At 30.1% G+C, this 24,303-nt stretch overlaps 1 long non-coding RNA gene across 1 annotated transcript; it reads right to left on the reverse strand.

The window, feature by feature from the left end:
• Nucleotides 1-821: 821 nt before the first annotated feature.
• Nucleotides 822-24,148, reverse strand: LOC142326536 (uncharacterized). Its single transcript, XR_012756798.1, has 3 exons — nt 24,019-24,148; nt 17,201-17,511; nt 822-2,236 (listed from the first exon to the last, which is right to left on the reverse strand). It is a non-coding gene; the product is annotated as an uncharacterized LOC142326536 (long non-coding RNA).
• Between the last annotated feature and the right edge of the window lie 155 nt (nt 24,149-24,303).

Raw genomic sequence — 24,303 nt, forward strand, 5'->3', positions numbered from 1 at the left:
AAGCTACTCTGACCTCCCTCCTACATAAGCTTGTTGTTCTCTTCTCTTGGACTTTGAAATGAAAATTTCCCTTGGTTCTTTTTTTCTTTTTTTTTAACTTCCAGGACCACTGTTGGGTATTACTTCAGAGGATGAGATGAATGAGAATTTTTGTAGCATGTGAAAATGCCATGCCTGACCAGGATTCAAACCCACAACTTCCGAATGAGAGGCTGAGAGGCTGAGAGGCTACCATTTGCACCACAGAGGCCAGCTTCCTTGGAACTGCAGACACATTGTAACCTTACTTTCCGAACCTACCTCTTAATCTGTATATGCCTACAAGTATAAATATCTTATTTCATCAATAAGCAAACAAATTACTCAAGATACAAATTTCTATATTTTTTTTATTATTCTTAACTATTAAATTATCTTTTCTTATGTTTAAAAATAACTTTTTGATGTTCGAATTCTGTTATAAATTAGTGTGTATTTTTATATAACTGATTAATTCCTACACTTAACTGATGAAATTGTTAAATTAAAAATACATCCTGTCTATAAAAGATTGTCACATTAGCACCTTACAGAATGTTTTCTGATATTAATATAATAGGTAATTACTTTAAACTGAGAATGGAAATGAAGAAAAACTGAAAATGAAAGATGAAATTATGATCGTTATAAAAATTATTCAAAATAAATAACATTTTTTTATCATATTTTCTCCTGTGCAATTATATATTTTTATAAATATGATGTTAATAAGGATTTTATTACAATACCTTTTTTTTATTTATTACAATAACAAATCAATGAAGTAAGAATATCTTAGCAAGATAGATTTGAGTATTATTTTTTATAATTTTACAATGGGTGTTGTTTTAAAATGCAACCCAAGCAAAATACTCTTTATTTATCTGTGTTTTTTATTAAGAAGAAATGGTTTTGAACACAGAAGAAGGATTTTTATTGTTGAAAATTATTTTACCACTAAATCCTTTGATTTGTGCCAAGAAGCTTTTCAATTGCAGTTCCCAAGAATGCACCAAATAAATATTCAATTCATCGAGGAATATAGAGGGACTGGTTCTGTCTGCAATCAGTGACATAGCTGGAAATCTTCAGTACTTAATGACAAAACATTGGAAGATGTTAGGGTAAGGTTTTTAAACTCACCAAAAAAATCATTACAAAAACCAAAGGAAAAAAGGAATCTCTGTATAGTGCCTTTAAAGCTACCTGACTACTTCAATTTAAAGCCATACCAAATTCACGTATCACATGAATTACACCCAGTTGACTATGCTGCTAGGCTGCACTGCTCTCAATGGTTTAATAAGTTTGATCAGGAGAGCATTAATGTGTTGGATAATGTATTTTTTACAGATGAGGCTTGATTTTATAAGAGTGGTTACGTTAATATTCAGAATGATCACTACTGGAGCTCCAATAATCCTCACATCATTCATTCACAACCTCTACACACACAGAAAATTAATGTGTGGTGTGCAATATCCAGGCAAAGAATAATTCGCCCCATATTCTTTGAAAATAACTTTAATGCAGACCTCTACAAAGAAATTGTAACAATTTATTGCAAATTTATAAAGTGCGACAGAATCATGGTTTCAATAAGATAGAGAGAGCAACAATGGACCTTTTGAGAAATTTCTTTGGTGAAAGAATAATATTGACTGATTTATGGCTAGCTAGGGCACCTGAGCTTTCTCCTGCAGATTTTTCTTTGGGGATATCTAAAAGATTGTGTATTCAAAAATATTCCACACTCAATTGAAAAACTAAAAGCCAACATAACTCAAGAATTACGGTTGCATGGAATATGCAAAAGAGGGTAAAAGTTTGCATTAATGAAAATAGTGGATACTTTCAACATTTGTTATAAAAAGATTTGATCTCAATATTGTTTTGCACAAATGATTAAATATCACATTAAATATAGCACATTGTTTTTCTTTAAATTGGGTTGCATTTTAAAACAAACACCTGTATACATGTAAGTATTAATAAACTCAGTTTTCAAGCACTTATAAAATAAAAAAACTTAATAAATGATAAACATTACTTCACTGGGGCAGATTTTTTTTTTGCATTTAAACAGTTTTATCCTATCTCCTTTGATCTGTATATGTTCTTGAATGGAGATTTTGTTCTACTGTCCATCTGTTACATCAAATAGGTGATGCATATCAACAAATCTGTTAAGATCATGTGCAGTCCAAATTAGTGGTTCCTAAAAAAAGTTAATGGCAAAACAAACAGTATGAATAAAGTGCTTATTAATTATAAACATGTAATGCAAAAAATGTTCCTTTCTGTAGCTAAATAAATCTGTAGCTAAAATAAATCATGTCAGTTTAGTAATACATGCTAGCTGTTAAATTCCATGTATATTATTACTTTTTTGTGGTGGGGGGAAATATAGTTTACAAATGAACAAATCTTATTTTGAAAAATAAAATGAGATACATGGTAAAATGAAATTTTGTCAAGTGTCGTTAAATAATTTGCAACAACTATTTTTCTTGCATGTTCTATAAAAACATACATATATTTTTAATTAATATTCATGTTATTATGCTGAGCTATAAATAATATTGTGTTTATTTCTCTGTTGAAGATGTAATTGTTGATGTTGATGTATCAAATATTCTATTTGTACTTGTTAACTTATTGTAGATGCATTGAAGTGCAACATGTTGAGTCAATGTTAAAAATTGTCTATTATATATTGTAAGATTGATTTATGAAGAAAGACTTAATTTTTTTGTATTAATACAATAGAATTACCCAATTTTATCACAATAGCTAATTTATTCAGAATTAGTTTTATTATTTTAATGCTATTAACATCTTTATATTGACTGTCTCCTAACACTCATTCAAAATTGTTGATTTCTAATTAACAATATTTTCTGGGCTGAATATCAAGGCATTTAACAAGATAACATACACTTACTAAATGTAGAAGAGATGCAAGCTGTCTACAAGGTCTAAATTACAGGTACATTTTCTAAATTAAACAACATTGCATATCCAGAACTAGTAAATATTATATGAAGCTCTCAGTCAAAAGGAAATTGTGTTTATTGTTAATATAGTGCTGATTATATTAACAATAGACATCTAGAGTAGATCACATATTATAGTGCATCATCACATAGGTGATGAATGGTTAACTAGGCACACAGTTGTTTGTTATTTTTCACGAAATGTTCTTTTTTCATATTTTATTTATTCTTTTATTTTTAAAATTCTCAAATTTATTTTTCAGAAAGGAAAAATAGAATAGTATTGATTGGATAGATTATAAATGACGATACTGCATTACTTTGTTTTTTAATAAACCATGTTTTATTTTAGTCAGTCAAGTGGCTCAATGCCATACATACCATCGTCAATTATATTATCCGTATCATTTTTTCCAGTTACAATTCCTCACATCATGTGAACTGTGCCACATATCAGCAACATGAGCTTGTGTTTCTGAACGTAACGTATCAGGATTTTCTTCTGAACTTTTTTGTTAGACATTCATTATAATATATTTAGTCTGGCTTCTTATAGCCACTCCCCAGCCCAATCTACTAGATCTTGATTAAGGCATTACACACCATAATTCTATACACTATAATTCTAACTGAAAATACACAAATTGCAGAAGTAATATTAAAAATACTATATTTTACACTGTGAAAGAAATATTTATAAATACTGTTATAACAAAAGGCAATACTATCCTATTACAGCCAAGCAAATCATTAGACAGCACTAGAAAATAATGCTTTTACCAATGGTTGCCTTCCCCCTCCACAAACATACAAGTTATTCACTGAGCATTATTGTGTTTATGCTAAGATAACTTTGACGCCCTCTAATTACCTAGAATAAATGACAAACTGAACCAAATTTTAATATTTTTTTAACTGAAAAGTCCTCTAAAGCAAAACTGTCAACATTTTTTGTTAGCCATTTCACAGAAACAAATCCACCAGAATTTATATTCCAACCTTAATATTTTGCATATGGAAACAAAAGAATTAATTTTAATGACTGCACAATAACTATAAACTAAATAAATTGACAAAATCAAACTCCTAACATAATTTTTGACTACAATCTAAAAATATGTCTAACTTAATTAAAAAATCTGCCCACTGCAACATTTGTGAACACCAACAGAAAACGACAGCACCAGTGCTGTTGGAATAGTTTTTGTCTTCTTTAGATTAAGTTTCCCAACTGCAACCTAGTATTTTGACTGTTCCTTGGTTTTAGGTCGTAGTGATGTATCCAAGTTTCATCAACTGTTATGAAACAGTGCAAAAATTCCTCCTGATACACTGAAATAGCCTCAAACACTATACTTAGAATTTTTATCAATTATGAGGAAACACAGCATCCATCTTCCCAACAGTTTTTACATATGTAAATATTCAAGTAAAATATGATCACCTGATCATATAAAATGCCTATTGTTATAGCAATCGTTCACATTCCCACTTTTTACCCTCCATCATCACATCACAGAATTTATTAATATTCTATGCTGTTGTAATTTTAACAAGGCATCTGGAATGTTCGGCATTTGAACTGATTTATCATAATATTTATCCAATTCAGTGCATTTTTACCTTTCAAAAGGTAATATTTAATCACCTGATAAAATTGTCTTCATCCATTTTTCATAAATCGTAATATACATTATCAGTTAAATTGACTGCAACACAATTTTAAATGTATCTGATTGAAACTTAGTGTATGCTTCTAGTGGAGATGCAGCAAACTAGAAATGTCCTCAACAATCGACTGTGTGCATTTCTTGACTTTTACAGAGTTATCAAACATCCCTCACATGTATGGCATTTAGATGAAGCAATTAGTTCTGGATAAGATTCATGGGCCTTTAAATGCACTTATGTTATGCTCATTATCAGCATGTTCATTATGTTCTGCAAAAAAACGTTTTTTTAAATACATTTATAATTACACATACTGAAGTTTGTTTTTCTTAGAAAATACATCGTTTTTTAGATAATGATACTGTCAAAGTTTACTAACAATTTCCTTAGTTATAGATACTTTGATAAAACTTCATCAAGTTGACCTTGATGAACCAATCAAGGTGACACCAATAAATGAACAAACACAAAATGAAATTGTTTGACATTAAATGTCTTTTTTTTTTTACTTTTTTTTTATTCTACTTTTTTATTCTAACATTTTTCGATAGCTTAGTGTAATTTTTTTTACGTATCAAATTATAGTGCTTAAATTTCTATGTAAGAATAACAAACCTAAGCACAAGTCATGTATTTAATCCTTTAATAAAATTAATTTTATTATTTGATAATTTATGCTATAAAATCCTTAAAGATTAAACATTTGAACTGAATCATCACTAATTAATGGCATTTTACTGTAATTAAAAAAAGCATTGATCTCAGCATGAATCATGGTCTACCCTTGTGTCTGTCACCATTTTAGATTAATTGTATTATCTACACATTCAGTTAGTTATGTTTCAATTTTAGTTCTTATTCCTCATGGTATGCTATTCACCATTTTAGTCTTTTCTATATCCATCATGCTAGCCTGCTTTAATGTTTCTTTAAACAATTAAGGTATTTTTCTGTTACCACGTACTTTATTGTTTATAATGTGGGATTTATTACACATTATGATCATTTTTTAGCTCCTGCCTTTTGTAAATATTTCAGGTCATGAATGTATTTGGCAAAGTTCATGGTTTCCTACAGGTATAAAATTTGTAATGAATGATTACTCTGCTGCGCTGTTTTCTCTTACTATGAGATTCATTACGTGTTAAGCATTCAAATTATTGTTCATTTACAGCAATAATTTAGAAAACTTGCCTTTTATCTTTTTATTCCATCATCTAAATCAGAAACATGTATCTTGCAGAAATTTTAAATAAAATGACCATATAGCATCCCACTCTATTGTGTTCCTAATATAACTTTTTATGTTGTTTTCAGAAATGCAATCAGAATTTTTCCATCATATACAGTTTTTATGTGTTACAATATGTAGGCAACAGCTGTGTATGCATGTAAGCCACTTATACTAAGTTCTTACAAAGTTAAATCATACAATTAACACACCATTATTGTTTAATCATTCACTGTGCATGCATGTTCTGTTGTTTCTTTCTCTTGTCATTAATATGGTACAGAAGTGTGTAAATATACACACTAGTGTGTCCAGATAACTTCTGTTATGGTATGAGTATTTGATGTTTAAAGAACAACACAGTTCAATCCAATATTTTGGCTGTAATGTTGGGATCAAGATTAGAACTAAACCCCCCTCACATCTACTGTTTGACTGGCGTGAAACATCAGATTGAGGTACAGGTAACTTGCACAATAATTTTGCCATACCGTTGGTGTGGCATGAACCCCAAGGCCATTTATCAGACTTTACCTCTCCACAAAGATAAAAGAAATTAGTAAATCCATACAAAGTGCAATACCCGAATTTACTTCTGTTAATACCCAGTGCCTCACTCATGGTGAGAATTTACTTGTTTACGAGAATGAATTTACTAAGATGAATCTGAGTATGAGGTAGCCACTGTTCAAGATGATCCTACCTTTGAAACAGGATCCTCTTCCCATGAACCTCATCTAAGTCAATGCAAATAAACAACCTTATTTCAGGATTGAACTTTTCAAATAAACAGGCCAAGCTTTTGGGATCTAGGCTGAAAGGCCGGTATCTTCTCCATAATGACACCTAAGTGTGTTGCTTTCATAATCAGGATGTTTCAAGATTTTTTATTTTGAAGAAGGTAATTTAGTGCACTATAACATATCTGTGCTGTGGTGGATGCATTTCATCATAGGACTGTTAGCTCAGTAACTAACATGAAAAGAACATGTGATAGTATGAGAATCCTGTGTCAAAAAGTATATACTTTGAACTTTGTGTATGTTGCAGTTTAAAAGTTATGTTATTAATGGGTTTGCAGCTCTGATAGACTATATTTTGTTGTTTTTCATGCAAATGGACAGCAGGAAAAAGTTTAGGAAGAAATGACCAAAGTGTGAAGCATTAATGCTGGACAAAAACCTTGCTAGTTAACTTCAAAATGATTCTTATACCTCCAATCCACATAAAATTACAACTTTTCATTGTTAAAGCAATGAATAAAAATGTATTGGACTTTATGATGCTAAAATCAAGAAGGAATTTTTGTGGATCTTCAAATAAAATCTCTGATGGACCAAAGAACTATTTACCCTAGTTCAAAACTCAGTGAGGCCATTTAAAGTGAATTATTATTAAACATATGGAGAGTAATATGTTCCTAGAAATTCATTTCTTGGATTCATACCTGAACCTCTTTCCGAACAACCTCAGTACTATCAGTGATGACCAAAAGGAACACTTCCACCAACAAATCCTTTAATCAAGGAAAATATGCGGTAGAATGTGTTCCACATTTAAAACACAAAAGGAAAACAATATTTTCAGGTTAACTGAATAGTGCTCTGCTATATGTACACTCTTACCTATTAGGACCAATATTTTGTAATTTGTGCCTGAAAAAGTTTTGTTCTTCGGTGTAATCATTCAGCAACAAAAGAAACAGAAAAAGAAGAGAAAGCTTTTGGATTCCAATTTTATTCATTTTTTTAACATTGTTTAACCGTCTAACAAAGATTATAAATTGATTTATTTTTAACAGAGACTTGAACTGAATTTAATTTTATATTGGCCTATTATTAATACATGTGTACTGTACCTTTTAAAAACATATGATTATAGCAAATTACTGTTTGTAAATTAAAATTGCACTATTATTATCTTAAATATTATATTGTAATAAATGGTACTTAGAATTAAAAAGTAAGTAAATAAATAACTAAAGCATAATGCTGCCATTATCTGTAATGTTTTAAATAGAATAAGCTAATGACTTTGTTAATAGAATATAATAAAAACAAACTGAGCTGTAATCACAAAAAGTACCTTATTCTGTTACAATAATTAAATTTGAACTGAATAAAATTACCGAAATTTAAATAATGGTTTAATAGATTTAGATAATAGGAGAATAGTGCAGCAAACATTTAGGCACATTTTGTGGTACACCAGTATTTAAAAAATGAAGTCTGTAAGCAAGTTCAAAGGCAGTGATGCTGTCCCAATAAATTCTTTTCAGCAAACTAGTGCTTCAAGAGCTTATGCCTCTTTTCTACGTTTTCCATATTGCTTACTTTTCCAAGCAAGAAAGAACCTAGGATTATTAATGAGTAAAGAAAGAAGATGATTATGTTTTTTTCAGAAAACCAAGATAGAACCATTCTCTCTCTCTCTCTCTCTCTCTCTCTCTCTCTCGCTCACTCCCCCCCCCCCCATCACCTTATTGTTGAAGAACCCAGCTCTAGGATGTCCCATAGTTTCTATAATACTTCTTAAAATAAATTTATTAAAAATTGATTATGCTATAATTTTTTTTTTTAATTTATTTAGAAATCATAAAAGAACTCATCACACTTTGCAAGGAATATAAAAGTTATAAATAAATAAAAAGAAAGAAGATAATGCCTGAAAGAATCCGGTTAATTAGTTAAGAGTACTTTATACCAAATAATGAATTATGGAAGCTGTAGTAAAATGTATTTCATTATAAATAATTTTAATTATTACAGCTCAGTTCAAGCTTTTAATACTCATTAAAAATTTATATTCTTTTTTTAAAATAATTATGGTAAATACTAGTTGTTATATAATGTATTAAGTTTCATTTTACTGCATTTTTCAGCAAATACAATTATGTAAATATAAAATTTTATATAACTACTTTTATTAATATTTTGTTGATGTTGAATCTTATTTAAAAAAGAATTAATGAATATTGATAGAGAAGCTATGAAAAATTTACACTTTTTTATGACAATTTAAGCTACAAGTAAATTTGGTGTCTGTCAATAACAAACAAACAAAAATGGAGAGCTAGCATAAAAGATAAATTTTTTTTACAATAGAGTAATGGAGATTTATTTGTTAAATAAAGGCTTAAGTATTTAAATGCATATAAATCTGGTTCAGTTTAGAAAGGATAACATTTACGTTTTTTTTATTTTATTATTTATAAATATATTTTATCAGTATTTTAAACAACAAACAACTAGATTTAATTTATTAAATATATAATTTTAAAAACAGAGTTTTTGAATTAAGCAGACATATATTCAGAATGAAAAATTTTGTTGTATTCTCAAATCTAGCATACTACTCATTTGTTTTGTCTAGCATACACATACAGTTTTGATTCAAAACATAGCACCTAAAACCACTCACTCCATGTCAAAATAGTAATTTATTACCAACCAGCAATATTAACAACAACCATTATAGTCTGTCTACACATACACAGAAAAGGATCTCTTAATAAATTGATCATTATTAAATACGTTATCACATATAGTTCTGGAGCTAGCGTACGCTCTGTAATAATGTTGCATTCCTTCTGGGTATTTTGCATTATGTATTATGGATAAGTAATGCACCCATTTCAACCAACTGCAGAGTTACAGCCGGTCATCCACAGTCCAAAAACTGAGAAGTAAAGGAGAATTGGGAAAATACTCATTTAAAGGAGCCCATGCCTCTCCTTGAAGGAGAGAAGCAAACAGAATTCTTTCCTGTTTTTAGAAAAATAATGATAACACTTCTATACCAATTCACTGAATGTCAGCAATCTGTAACCTGATGCATGTAAGGAAATAAAAACTGACCAATAATTTAGCCTTCAAATACTTGAATGAGCAATAAATTAAAACTTTTTTCCACATGAAACAAAGCAGTGCTTCATTTACTTACAATTTAGGTTTCAAAGATAACAAAAGCATGCTTCATAGAACTAATTAAATAGTTTATTAACAAAAATAATAAATAAACAAAATAACCTGCATTGTGCAGTTGAAAAAAATTTATTTCCATCTACTCTTGTATTTTCATCTACTCATGTTTAGTACCACAATTTTTAAATTGCCACATATGTAATCATATTAAAAAACAACCACATAAAATATTAAAAAAGGTCATCTACCTGTAATCTAGAAATGACAAATATCTGCCAATTGTTTTTAGCTGTTTATTTTAGGGTAGTTATATTGAAAAATTATTTTAGTTTGTATGTGAAATCATAAAACTTTACAAAGATCATAGGCAGACGCCAAACCAAAATGTCTACTGAATGGTTATTTGAGTTGGTCAATAACTTTTAAAAAAAATTAATTAAAAAGTGGCTTTTTATAAATAAAATAAAATCAAACAAGTCATATGGTTATTATATTTTATCTATAGAAGTAACTGCACAAGAAACTCTTTCCTACTTATTAATTACCTGACATTATTAATCTAAAAATATAACAGTTCCAACATGAATTAATTTAAAAAGTGACTAGCTCCAGACTAATATTAATGGACACAATTAAGATCTAATACAACACTTTTGACAATATTCTAAATACATATCTGCCTAACTCAAAAAAGCTGCTAGCAATAAAATGCTAGATAACCAACATTTAAAAATGTTATAGTTTTAAAAAAATATTTAATAATTGTGATCAGTTAATCATTTAAAATAATTGTAAAATAATTTAAAATTATAAAACATAGATAGATGATAAACTTCTTTTTAAGTGAATTTTTCATACCTTCCTGATAACAACTTTAACTTATAAATATTATTTTAAAGTAATTTACATAATAAGTTGTAATACTTTATTCAGTTGTATTAAAAATGTTGGTAACTGTGAAATTATTAAATAAATATATGAATATAAATACATGCTATTATTAGAAATATAATATATAAAATAATATGAATATATTATGTATTAATTAAATAAAATGTTATTTATTTTTTGGGTCTTTTTTTATCTGATGTAAGACTGACTATTGATCATAAGAACAGTCATTCTCTTCTCTGTTAAAATTCATTAACAATAATGATAAATTAGTTTTTGATTTGTAGTACAAAATGTGAATACTTCTAAACCAATTTCCAAAAAACAGATGAAAAAATTCTGATTTAATCTGTGTGTCTTTTCTTTTTTACATGTTCATGCCTTTTTCATTACCAGATGACTAATATTGATTCTTTTTTTTATTTTATACAGCAAGTTTATTTGGTAATACTGTTGTAAGTTTCTCTCAGAAAAATCATTAAATAATTTTTTTTCAAACAAAAAATGTCATTACCTAGGTGATTTGAGGATAGTTTTTATTTGTTAACATTTCTTATTAGTATTTTTATATGAGACTTGAGGAAAATTAATTGTTGGAAATCTTGAAATAAAATGTATAATATATTCCTACATTTCAGTCACCCTTACCTTAGTAATAGTTTGCCAGTAAGCTTGGTATAAACAGTTTGAGAACCTTGATAGACAACAGATTTTCTACCCAGCCTGTGTGCGCGCATGTTCAATAGCAGTTAGACATTCAACAGAAATATCACACAAACTATTATTCTTCACCTCTTAGGAAAAAATGGAGATTTTGCATAATGTTTGTTGATATGTATATCTCTGAATTTATTTACATAGTTATGTAAAAATAAAATAAGGTTTTGCGGTGTAAATTATAATTGGAAAAGTATCAGCATGAATGGGGAACTAACTACTATTTCATGTTAACTGATATTTTGCATATCCATTTTTTCATTGAACGCTTTACTGTACTTATTTTCACTACAAAACAAAGTTTTTTTTTTCATAAAAAGAAAATATCTGATCCTAAAAGAAATTTACACTCATTTCAAATACATAAATAGTTTTTCTATCACCCATAATTTTTAATAACATACAGCTTAAATATAAAATAAATGTGAATATTTTTGCACATATGTGACATTACCTATGTTACATAAAATGTGATGGATGATTGTTTTTTCCTTCTGTGCTTGGCATCTGTAACACACCCCTCTTCAACATCAAATAGTAATTTGCAACCAATCTTGCATTGTACCACCCTTGGCACTTCTTTTCCATAGCATTGATAACTTGAAAGAAACAATCCATGAGTATGCCACATTTTACAGCATCATGATTAGTTTGAAAGAAATCCAGGTGGAAGCCCAAGAAATAAATTTTGAAGGATATATTACACCCCACATCTCTGTATGACTTAGTCCACCCATAACCTCACCATAGTTCTAGGATTTATGACTTTATGACTGAATGAACCCCCTTTTGATTTTTTTAAACTAAAATCTAGCTGTAAGTACAAAGCCCAGAAAAAGAAAACAAAATAAAACCACTACACTAAGTCCATATACAATGAATTTTTAAGCAATACAGCTTGTTTAACACACTGGCTGCAGTATTGGTTATGTACTCATATGTCCGGTATGAGTGTTTACAGTGATGCATTCTATTGAAGAGAAAAGCTTACAAAATACACCTGTAACCAGTTTGAAAGCAAATACCAGACAACTGGGACTTGACACTATGAAAGTGACATGTATTTAAAAAATGCCGCAGCCAACTTTTTAAGAAGCTGTATGGAAACAAGTGATGGACCAGTAAATGAATAATACACCGTATAAGCTATTTTCTTTGTAATGGCAAGTTTGTACCCCATTATCTGTTTGAAATCATTTAAAATATTGTTTTAGTTACCACTAAAAAAAATCTAAAATTTTGAAAAGTAAATACATAAAAAAATGTTATTGTATAAAAACCACATATTTAAAAAATGCTAGTATTTTTCTATTAAGTGTAAAATATTATGTGAGAAATAAAACAAAACCTTTTGTGAAAACTACATTTACCAGTAATAAGAGTTTCTCCAAAGAGAATATATTTGAAAGTTGACCTGTTAATTTTAATTAAGCCATTAGTAAAGTGATTTATCATGTGTCTGAAAATACATGCAACTTCTTACGACCCCCAATAATATACAAAGCAAATAAAAACACAATGTAACTAAAAAAATATATTAACATGATAAAGCATATTTATTCACCTCTCTAAGACATACCATTACAACAGTGCATCCAATTATGTCACTAAGGAGCTAATAATTAGCTTCTTTCTCCAAGAGACCTTTGAAAAAAAACATTCCATAAATTTGAAAGTAAGTTCGCTTAATATTTAATAACTTTAAATAACTTGTAACCTTGAATTAATTGATTTCTTGCTGTTTAAACCAACATTTAATGAAGACCATACTGTTTGGTAGATTACCTTTAAAATTACATTTGAAATATATTGATTATATTGATTATTTTGATGCAGTGGTATATATTCTTTTAAGGATGTTAAGTGTATTTTTTATTCTTATCTAGGTGAATTATTTTTAAACATTTTCTATCACATTTTCATCCATTAAGTTCACTTTTATTTTTCCTTTGCTTTTAGTAACTACTGCTGTGATTTTCTATTACAATATATTATATTGATATCTGTGAATATGTTTGGTTTTTTTGCAAACTTCTGCTCTATCACATCTAAACTCCTTTTCTTGTTGTATTTACTAAGTTTTTCCACTTTAGTGATGATTTATTTATTTATGTTAAAACACAAATTTTTATTAATAATAAACTACAATGTTTAAATTTGGATGGATTTGTCATTAAAAATTAATCAAATGTATAGTTGATTACATATTACATATCCTTTTCAGTACCTACTCTATGATTAATAGAGTATTAATACTATTAATAATAGTATTATAGTCATAAATCAAATAGGATAAAAAAATGATAAAATTTTAAGGTATAATAATTTTAAAAAATTATTACAAAATAATTCACAATTCAGAAGCTGTTATCAAAAATTATTTTGTGCACATTATATACACAGAGTGCAGATAAATCATGTTTTTTTTTTTTTTATTACATGAGCATTATTTTAAAATGTATCAACACTGTAAAATATTGTTCCCATAAGAGAAAAAAAAAGTTTAATTGTTTTTTTAAATAAATTGCTGGGATGATGTTTCTCATAAGCTGAACTATCATGTTAAGTTATGTGAAAACAGTTCTGTCATATGGATTGTATAAATGGATATTGTTACTTTTTAAGAAGCGACAATTTATTTTTAGCAAAGATTTCACACATTTGTAATTACAAACATAAGGATAAGTTAACACATTCAATTTTCTAATTACAGAATTTACTGTCTATACGATTCATACTTATATGGGCCAGAAAATTACCTGACAGCCTATTCTTGAATCTTAAAAACTCATTTTCTGACTCCATGACATGACATGACATACTTTATACAAGAATAAATGTATGTATAATAAATATCTAATAATGAAAAGCTTAGCATTTTATTAAGGCACTTCAGAACAAAACAGTACTGCTTGATTTTGTTACAAGTAAAATCAAATTGATCTTTCCACAAGAACTTATCTAATTAAAAAAAGCAAGAAATTTCTCTTTGTGTTAAACAGAAATACTATTATTATTAATGGGAATTTTATGCATGACATCAGCAATGTTACAATACCTGAGAAAAGCATAATGCAACAATTTTATCCATATTTAATATTACATTGTTATAATCCAGTGAAAATCTTTTGAGCTGCTGTTGTAAAATTTCAATTCTTTAAAATTACTCATACATTTAAATAAAAATAGTTGTGTCATGTACAAGAAGGATTACAATGATTAATCAAGTTTGAGGCAGATCATAATAAAAAAAAAACAAGAGACTAAAAAAACTTTCCTGAGGCACTCTGCATTCTACATCTTTAAGTGAGGACTTAAATTTTACTAGTTTTTTCATCAGTAAAAAAAGTGAAACTAAATCAAATTCTTTTCTGAGATCGCAAAAGATTGAAAATGGATCTTTTTAATATCTACAGAATTTAAAATATTTTCCAAAAACTGGAAAAGACTGTCAGTTGACAATTTTCTTCCCTAAACAATTGTTTTTCAGAAAAAGTTAGAAGTCTATTTTTTATTTTTTTCAAATACAGTGCTTTAGAAAATATGGACAATAATGAGATTTGCCTATAATTTAGGGAAGTCTTAAAGCAGTTAAGAGAATATTCTGCTGCTGAAAGATTCAACTATTAAATTTGTAAGGGTGATAACAATTGTATCTATGACTTCTTTTAAAATACTAGCAGGAATATTATCAATATCGACAGAATATTTAATCTTTATATTTAAAATGTAACCAGATTAATAAACGAATGACAAATAAAATAAGTATATGTACGACAAATAAAAAAACTAAACTGTTATTCTAAATATAGTCTGTACTTTATTCTACTGCCTGAAAAATTTTACCTAAATTACTTTACATTTACATTAAACCTCTACTAAAATCATTCTTTGGAGGATAATCAAAAAACAATTTTTTAACACAGGCGTATTTTTTGTATTTTCTACTATAAATCAGATTCAGTATTAAAATGTTGGTTAAAAAGATCTCCCACGCCCTTAAAATTATATATACCTTTTTCTTTTTTTGCTATATGTCTAGGTATAGGTTTTTCTAATGAAGGCATGTTTCATCACCAATGAATGCTGAAGTATTCACCTTCCTCTCAGTTGTAGGAAAAGTACATATGTTACTTCACAGATAAAAAAAGGAACTGCCCCACCACATTTTTCTGATAGATCAAGGAAACAGTGGTAAAATCTTAATCAGAGCAGAACCACAAAAACAATTATAAAATTAAAAATAGATGTGATTAAAGTTCATATTAATTAATTATAAATGAAATAATATAAGAGATACTAAATACAGAAAATAATTTAAAATTACTCATTTTGAAGATGTTAAAAGCTATTTGTGCAAATATTACAACACATGTTAAAACAATTTGCAGAAAATTCATGGTTCCTTTTACATTTTTTAATTAATGTTATTTAAAAATTCATGAACAAAGTAATATTTTTAATAAATTGGTGATCAGTTTTTATCATCCCAAGAGAATTTGTCATCTAATAAAACACCCAAAAATCTAGCTTTATGGGCAGCAGAAAAACTATAGTTATAATTTGAAATTCTATTGACATGATTAGCAATATTATCTACCTGAGAAGCACAATGCAATGATTTTAGTGATAATTGAATTTGGCTGGTTACAATCCATCCATTGAATAAGAAGCCAGACTACTTGTTCATTTTCACATTACTATTACAGCATCTCTAATATTAAAAATTTCTTTGTAAGAATTATTACATAAGAGATGTTTGAACTCATTCAATTTGATTGAATTAACTTATAAAACTTGTTTACTTCTGATGTGAGATTTTTATCAGGAATTGTTGTTTACAATGTAACACTGTAACATTTCTTAATTATTTCCAGTTCTTATCCATACTTCTTATAATGTAATTTGCAGTTTGATATAATAATGCCTATTTCATACTTCATATACTTTCAATGCCTGATCTATTTTAGCTTAATACGTTCAGGGGGTTTTTCCTGACCAGCAAGGGTTGGTCCATTGGTGATCATTATCACAAATCAGCTGATATCAAGGATATCAAGTTATAAGGTTAAATCCTAATAAAGGCAATTAATTTTATACAGATATAAATACTAGATATCATGTCTAGATATCATATCGTGTTCCTTGGCGATTGGTTTCAATTAACTACACATCTCATCTCAGGAACTGTAGAAGACTAACACTTCATTTACATTCATGCATCATCCACATTCATCCTCTGAAGTAATACCTCACAGTGGTTCCAGAGGCTAAACGCAAAAAGAAAAGTAATGGGCTTTTTTCCTAAGATGATGTGTTAATTTTACTAATTATACCAATAGCTTATTTAGCAAAATAAAATAATTACAGCCAGTATAAAGTAATATAAAACTATACAATAATAACTGGACCACACAGTACAACACAAAAGCACAATAACAGAAATCTTCAAATAACATTTTTGAGACAAAATACAGTAACAAAACATTTACTTAGTAGATCAGGTAAGGTATGAAAATAGATATTTTTAAAATCATAAATGTCACTGTAGAACTAAAATCATGTTGAAAAAAAGTTATAACATTTAAAATATAGAGAAAAGTGCAGTGGTTAATAAAACATGAAGTGCAAGATTATTTACCTCATGCAAAGGTTGAGGTTTTTGATCAAAAAAGGTAATGAAATTTTATAAAACTACTGCAAGAACACAAAAATGGATGACAATTGATATCCCTCTCTTCTGTGTAACTCACCGTTATTTAGTAAATTAGAGGTGCATTAAAGGGAATGATAATAAATCAGTTGTCTACCGCAGTATTAAGTTATCATGTTAACAAGGATAATTATTAGTTATTAATGTATAACAGAAATCAAATACTTCCTAATGAAAAATTTTCCTCCCAAAAACTTAATTTGAACCACTGCATTTCATTCCTGCTTTTTACGCTCTCCAGTATCCTCTGTTTTACAATTTCACTGTTTAACTGCAGTGCAATTCTTCAGTCTCATGTTTAATCCAAAATCCTTTTCTTTTTATATTGTATGGCATCAACAACATAGTCACCTATAAATGCAAACAGTATTCACTGAAATTGCACAAATCATTTTTAGCTATAATTTTCTAGAGTAATCAGTTTATTAAGCTGAATTTGTTTAAATAAGTCAATATCCCAGTCAGTATCTGGGATACTCTTTTGAAATTATTTGTTAAGCAAAACTTTTTTTGTTTTTCTTCTGGGCGAATAACACTTTGATGTTATCGCCCAGACATGACATTTGTTGTAATTAACAAGCATATTACATTTTGCATCTTAATTAGAACAATAAAATTTCCAACTACTACATGATAATTAAGCATCAAGAGCAGATGCACTACAGTAAATTAAATCAGAGTATAAATTGGTACTTGGAGTATAAATTAACCCATTAAATGCCAGAATTAAATAAACACTACTATTTTTTATTAATTACTTTATTTCATCTATTTGTAAGTATATAAAGCTAGAAATATTTTCATATCAACAAAAAATTCAGTAATGGCTTAGTAATAAAATTGTTCGTTTACCCACCTTTGGCCAAATAACTATTTATAAAACTAAAAAAAAAACTATGAATAAACTACATTAAATTGTTTTTAGTTTATTGTGGATTTATTTTCTTTGCGGTTAATGAAATTCTTTGAAACATTTTGAATGCAGGTGGACTTTACATTTTATACACAAAGATATTGTGTGGTTTTTGCACAGCTTACATCGTCTTCTAGCTTTGTTTGCATGTACGGAAATAGCATGCCCTACCTTTGTCCAAACGAATATTTTCCGGCAAACTATTTTTTGAAGGCCGACCTTTGGTTGCCAATGATGGAGAAGGAACATTATCTCCCCGAATTTCAGCGATGCACTGTGGTATTTTATTTCCTCACTTTTGATCAACGATAATACAAGGTACGACCTAAAGTCAATTTGACTGATTTTATCATGGTTTACAAGCTGACATAGTTTCCACGAATTTACTATAACAGAATCGATAGCATTAATAAACAATGGCCACCACCACTTTTTTCCACGAACTTTTATTCTATAGTTTCCAATGCCATTGTCATGAGAATCCATGCCACCCATGAATTTAGTGTACTGTGCTACCATTAATGGCTGACTAATAGTTATATCTTTTTGTGTTTGCTAATGGGTAAATTCCATTGTGATTACTGGCAACTGTCACCACTGCACTATCATTCCATCTAGCTACTGCAAAACTAGTTTTTTTATCAAATGCAAAATCGAATGTACCTCTATCAATCTTCTGCAATACTTTTGAACTCTTTAGTGGGCAATTAGGAAGCCTATTTTCTCTGACAGTGCCGGTAGCGAAATATCCTTTTTCATTGAGTAATTTAAATAGATCATATGTCGAAAAAAAATTGTCAAAATAAATTCTCTGCTCGTTCGGATGGGATACAACATTTAATAGACCTCCTAAAAATTGGTAACAAATGCCCATCAGAACTACATAAACACCAAAGCTTCAATCCAAATCTGATTGGTTTTCCCCTTATAAACATTTTTGCTGAATGCCTACCAAAATATGGCACCATTTCTTCATCAATAGATAAATTATGAGAAAAAACGCCAAACTGTAAATTATGTTTGTTTATTTCATCAAAAAATTAACGAATTTTTGCAAATTTATCGTTCTTGTCGAGCAATTTGTTATCGGAAAGGTGCAGGTTCCTTTTTATTGCTCTAAAGGTGTTACGGCTCATTGAATTTCTGACTATTTCAACAACCGTATCTTCATCCTTACTCCAATACATTTCTGTTTGAGGTAATTTATGATAACCAGTCAGTATCGAAATTGCAATAAATCTTTTTAGTAACGCACTATTTAAAGAAAAATCATGCCGATTGTTGTCATGTGCATATTTTATACTGAACTCTAAAATCATATTCAGCAAATCATTATCAAAATAAAGGAAAAATATTTCAAGGGGTGATTTTCTTGCCAGTTTATTTTCTAAAATTTCTATTTGTCTATGAAATCTTCTTCATCTGTAAGTTCATCAACTTTAGGTGGAATATAAGTCGCGTCAATAGCAGTTGCTTGCGATATGTTATCTTCATCTAAAATTCGTCAAGTGTCAGCGGTTTTTCAAAATTCCACATTTTAAAAAATACTTAAATTAATAATAATCAACCCGACTCTTGTAAAACTAATGTACATAGTAAATAAACGCTATACTAAAAGACGATGTAATATTGTTTGAGATATTTCTTGAGTAAATTTCTATGAATTATAAAATTAATACCGAATATGTAATTAAAATTTAATAACAAAAGGTATCAATTCAATAAAATGTTAGACTAAACAAAACTACAACGATGTATAAGCAAAGCAATGCAACACAAGACTGTGAGAATATTCCAACCTATTACGATGTATGCTTAGCTCATGAGTCATCATCACTCATTATGCCAAAGGTGCGCGTCATTGCACCATTATCTTTAACGACTGCTATTTATAATGATTTCTAAAAACAAGTTATTTTTATCAATTGACAATAAAACACAAAACTATTTATTTATAACAACCACTCGCTATCCTAATATATTATAAAATGAATCGGTTACACGGAATGTTAAATTACAGTAAGTTTGAATGCAGCTGAACTGATAATGTACAAGACCTACACTTCATTTACACTCATACATCCTCTGAAGAATTATCTGGACGGTAGTTACCGGAGACTAAACAGGAAAAAGAAAGAAAAACTTAAAAAATAAAAACGTAATCAACTATAACTTTTATGGGCATTAAGATTTTTATGGGCATATTTTATTTAAAACGCAAGGCTGCGTAACTAACACAATCCAAAAGTATGTGGCACAGTAAGTGGCTGTCGCATCGTATGCATAATGGAGCGTTTCTCCTGACATCAAAAACCCGCAAGTAACTCTCGTATGTCCCAGCCGCAATCGGCAGAGAACCACAGCCTCTCTGTGAACTTTCCTGCATACGGAGTTCCATGGAAACATTATCTTTATCTAAGTTTGTTATCAACTGTAGCAATCAAGTCAACTTGCCACTTTGCACGAATAGCGTTTTACACAATTAGTAAAGTCATTTGTAGTAACAGGGGAGCTGTGAAGGAGTTAATTACATGCTTCTTTAGTGACGGTATCTGCACGTTCATTACATGGAATTCCCACGTGGATAGGGATTCGCCAGACAGCGTTAAAAGCTGGGCAATTCGGTTGCCCTTTAAAAGCACCAATAGCAAGACAAAGAAAATCATGATGTACAGCATGTAATATCTTCAGAGTGGTATGACGCGCTGAAAAGTATGCAATACAACCATAATCTAAACGGGAAAGAACTAAAGAATAATAAAAATCCAACTTACATGACCAACTGTCATCCAACTGTTGTTGCTAATGACTCGCAGCATATCTAGAAGTTTGGAACATTTCATTTTTAATAGTTTTATATGTTTGACCCACGTAAGATAGCTATCAAATAATTTCCAATTTGCCTTTTCAACAATACACCTCCGTGGCCTTTTGATAACCTCACGGTCAAAACCAAAAGCAATAATAATTGAATTGTGATCACTACCATTAAGGTCATCTCGCACACAGTTCAATTAAGGTGAGGGAGTAAACTCTGTGAGCATAAGGAGAGGTTGAAGTTGACTTATGTACCAAATGATAAGACATGAATGTGTATGATCCTCATTCAGTATAAAGAGGTCTAAGTCTTGTCTCACTCTTATCATATTTATTTCCTCGAGGGAAGCAGAAAGATGAGCCCCATGAAATATGGTGTGCATTAAAATCTCTTACTATTAACAATGGCGAACAAATCTGTGTGAGGAGATTTGATATGGCCAGATAATTACACTCAAGAGTTCAGCGAGAGATACAAATTGCATTTTGAAAGGGACAGATTTGTACAGAAACAGCAAGAATGAGAATGGTAACGGAATGGTAATGGTAACGGAATGGTAATGGTAACTAGTAGTATCCTTGTAGCAGACACCTTATTCTATATGAAAATAGCAACTCCACCACACTTTCTCTACCAGCTACAAGACAGCCATAACTTTCACAGAAATACCCTCAGTGTTATTGTATCTTGTTGTAGAAGGTGGGTTTTCTGGAGGCACATTATTAATGGTTCATGTGCACACATCAATACTCTAATATCTTCAATGTGAGACCGAAGACCTCTAACATTCTACTGGATAATGCTCATAGATAAAGGTGATTATAGATAAAGGATCACAGACAAAACCACCAAAAATTAACTAGTTGCAGGTGTTCCAGTTTTTATTTTTCAAATTTTTCACTTTAAAAATCTCCGATGCCCTGGGATCATGCAGTTCCCTAACCATATTTTCCAGTAATCGAGGTGATGGACAAGGAGATTGTAAAAGATGGGAAGTCACAAACAACATCCAAGAGGGTGTGGTTGTGTGGCCTCCTTTAACAACAGGGAACTTATTAGATGGCTTACTGCCAGCTGTATTTACTGCTGCCCACACTAGTAAAAGTGTCAAATTAATCCATATAGGATTGCTAGTTAAACATGTTTCTTGTTCCATATATTTTGAACAAGATTTTGCAGTATGGCCATACTTCTAACATTGGAAACATCTTCATGGGTTAGGGATGAAATGTCATACTCGCTCGATAACTAACCTACTTTTATTTTCTCTGGAGGTACCGGAAGATTAAATGTTAATATAAGGGAAGGTGTAGGTTCTTCCACTTCGCTCTGCCATTTCGTTATTTACTTCACAACAGATTGAATATTTTTATATTTTGGACTTAATACATCAGAATTTAATGCACTATCTTCTGCAGGGCTATTATCCTCGTCAAAGCTAACAGAGGCCTTTTCACTAGACATGTTTGGTGTTTTTTTCAGATAGACCACCAACCATCATATGATTTTTTTGTGGCCTAGTAATTTTGGTCCCACGAATACAGACAATATAATGGACCACTCCAGCAGAGCATACACATACTGGAGCTAGAGCTAAATAACTGGGTTCACTTAAGTGCCCAGAGAACATCATTTGAGACTCACTACGTAAAACCATTTACCCATCGGCACAATAGTTTCCACCTTGGGTTGGAAACCCAAATTTCCACCTTGGGTTGGGTGTAGTGTATGCATATAGTGTAAAGTGTTCTGCAGCTCTGTATGTAGTTGGAAGAAAGACTGCAGAGACTAGGTCCATGGAGACACCAACCCTCAGTCTTAAAGCATAAGACTCCCCATCAGGGAGTTTACAATCTTAAACCAGAATTTCTTTGTGAAAACTCTTCATTTTATTTGGACATTTATTTTGTTGTGCGAAATGAATTTAAATTATTCACCATTCTTTACTTCATTTTGTAGTCCACATATTTTTATATTTAATTACAGTAATTGCTAACAGGAATAAATCTTGTCATGAATAGTTTTGTTGAAGGAGGGGAAAGCTCTGCCAGCCACTGCCCACCCATACAGAACTACTGTCAGGATCTCCTAGACTAAAACCTCTCCCCTTAAAACAGCATGCCCCAATACCCACCTTTTGGCATTACTCTTTTGCATGTTTCATTCTCCCCAGGATTTCAGACTAACTCAGGGAGTCCTAGACATTTCAACAGCAGCTGAATACCTGCGGGCATCCAATCACCTCTTCATCCCGACTATCTCCTATCTACTCCTACCTCTTTCTTTCTTTTCTGTTTAGCCTCTGGTAACAACCGTTTAGATAATACTTCAGAGGATGAATGAGGATGATATGTATGAGTGTAAATGAAGTGTAGTCTTGTACATTCTCAGTTCGGCCATACCTGAGATGTGTGGTTAATTGAAACCCAACCACCAAAGAACACCGGTATCCACGATCTAGTATTCAAGTCCGTGTAAAAATAGCTGGCTTTACTAGGACTTGAACGCTGGAACTCTCGACTTCCAAATCAGCTGATTTGGGAAGACGCGTTCACTACTAGACCAACCCGGTGGGTCTATCTACTCCTACCTAACAGCAGTTACTATTCCACTCTTCGTCATTCTCTACACTTTACTCTTTTTGCATCTTTGCTTGTAGGGCTGCGCCAAATAAGTTAGCAAACAATCTCCATCCAATCTTGCTGCATAAACTGAATCACTGCCTCCAGGCTAGCATATTCCTCACCATCCTGCCTATCTACCCTCAATAAATATAGATATATTAATATCAACATTGATTAATAAATTGTGTCTGCATCTCAGACTAGCAACAAAAATATTCCAACTATATATTCGCTTTCACAGTACTTACAATCAGCCTCATTTTTCTAACAAACACTGTTGAAGGCCCCGTGGCCTGTAAGCCACTGGGTCCGAAAGGCCCTCTCTGAATGTCCAGAATGGGCGAGTACTATGTCAATGGTAGCTGGCCCCCACCTATCCAGTATAATCGTAATTTAAATCATTAGTTGATTCTGACTGCATAAATGATTCAGGCCATAACTTAATTATACATTGTGCATAATCATCACAGAAATGATGGTTTGCTATTAACAGACATACAAACCTTTACATTTCAAACGTTAATCACAAAAAAACAGAATGAAACATGCAGTTCAGTTAAAATAAACTTTCGGTGAATTCAATTGTTTAATTGTAATTTGAGCGTACAAAAACCTCACTTTAACGGAGTCGCCATGTTACACTGCTTTTTCTCTTAGTCACTATAATTAACGTTTGGAATAACTTTTAAAAAAAATTATTTTCAGATTAGTTTTACATTCATCATAAATACTGTAAATTAAATATAACTGAATAATTTAGTGTATGTTTAATTATTGATTAATAAATG

This window comes from Lycorma delicatula, chromosome 6 (genome assembly GCF_047948215.1).
Source record: "Lycorma delicatula isolate Av1 chromosome 6, ASM4794821v1, whole genome shotgun sequence".
In the NCBI taxonomy this organism is placed as follows: Eukaryota; Metazoa; Arthropoda; class Insecta; order Hemiptera; family Fulgoridae; genus Lycorma; species Lycorma delicatula.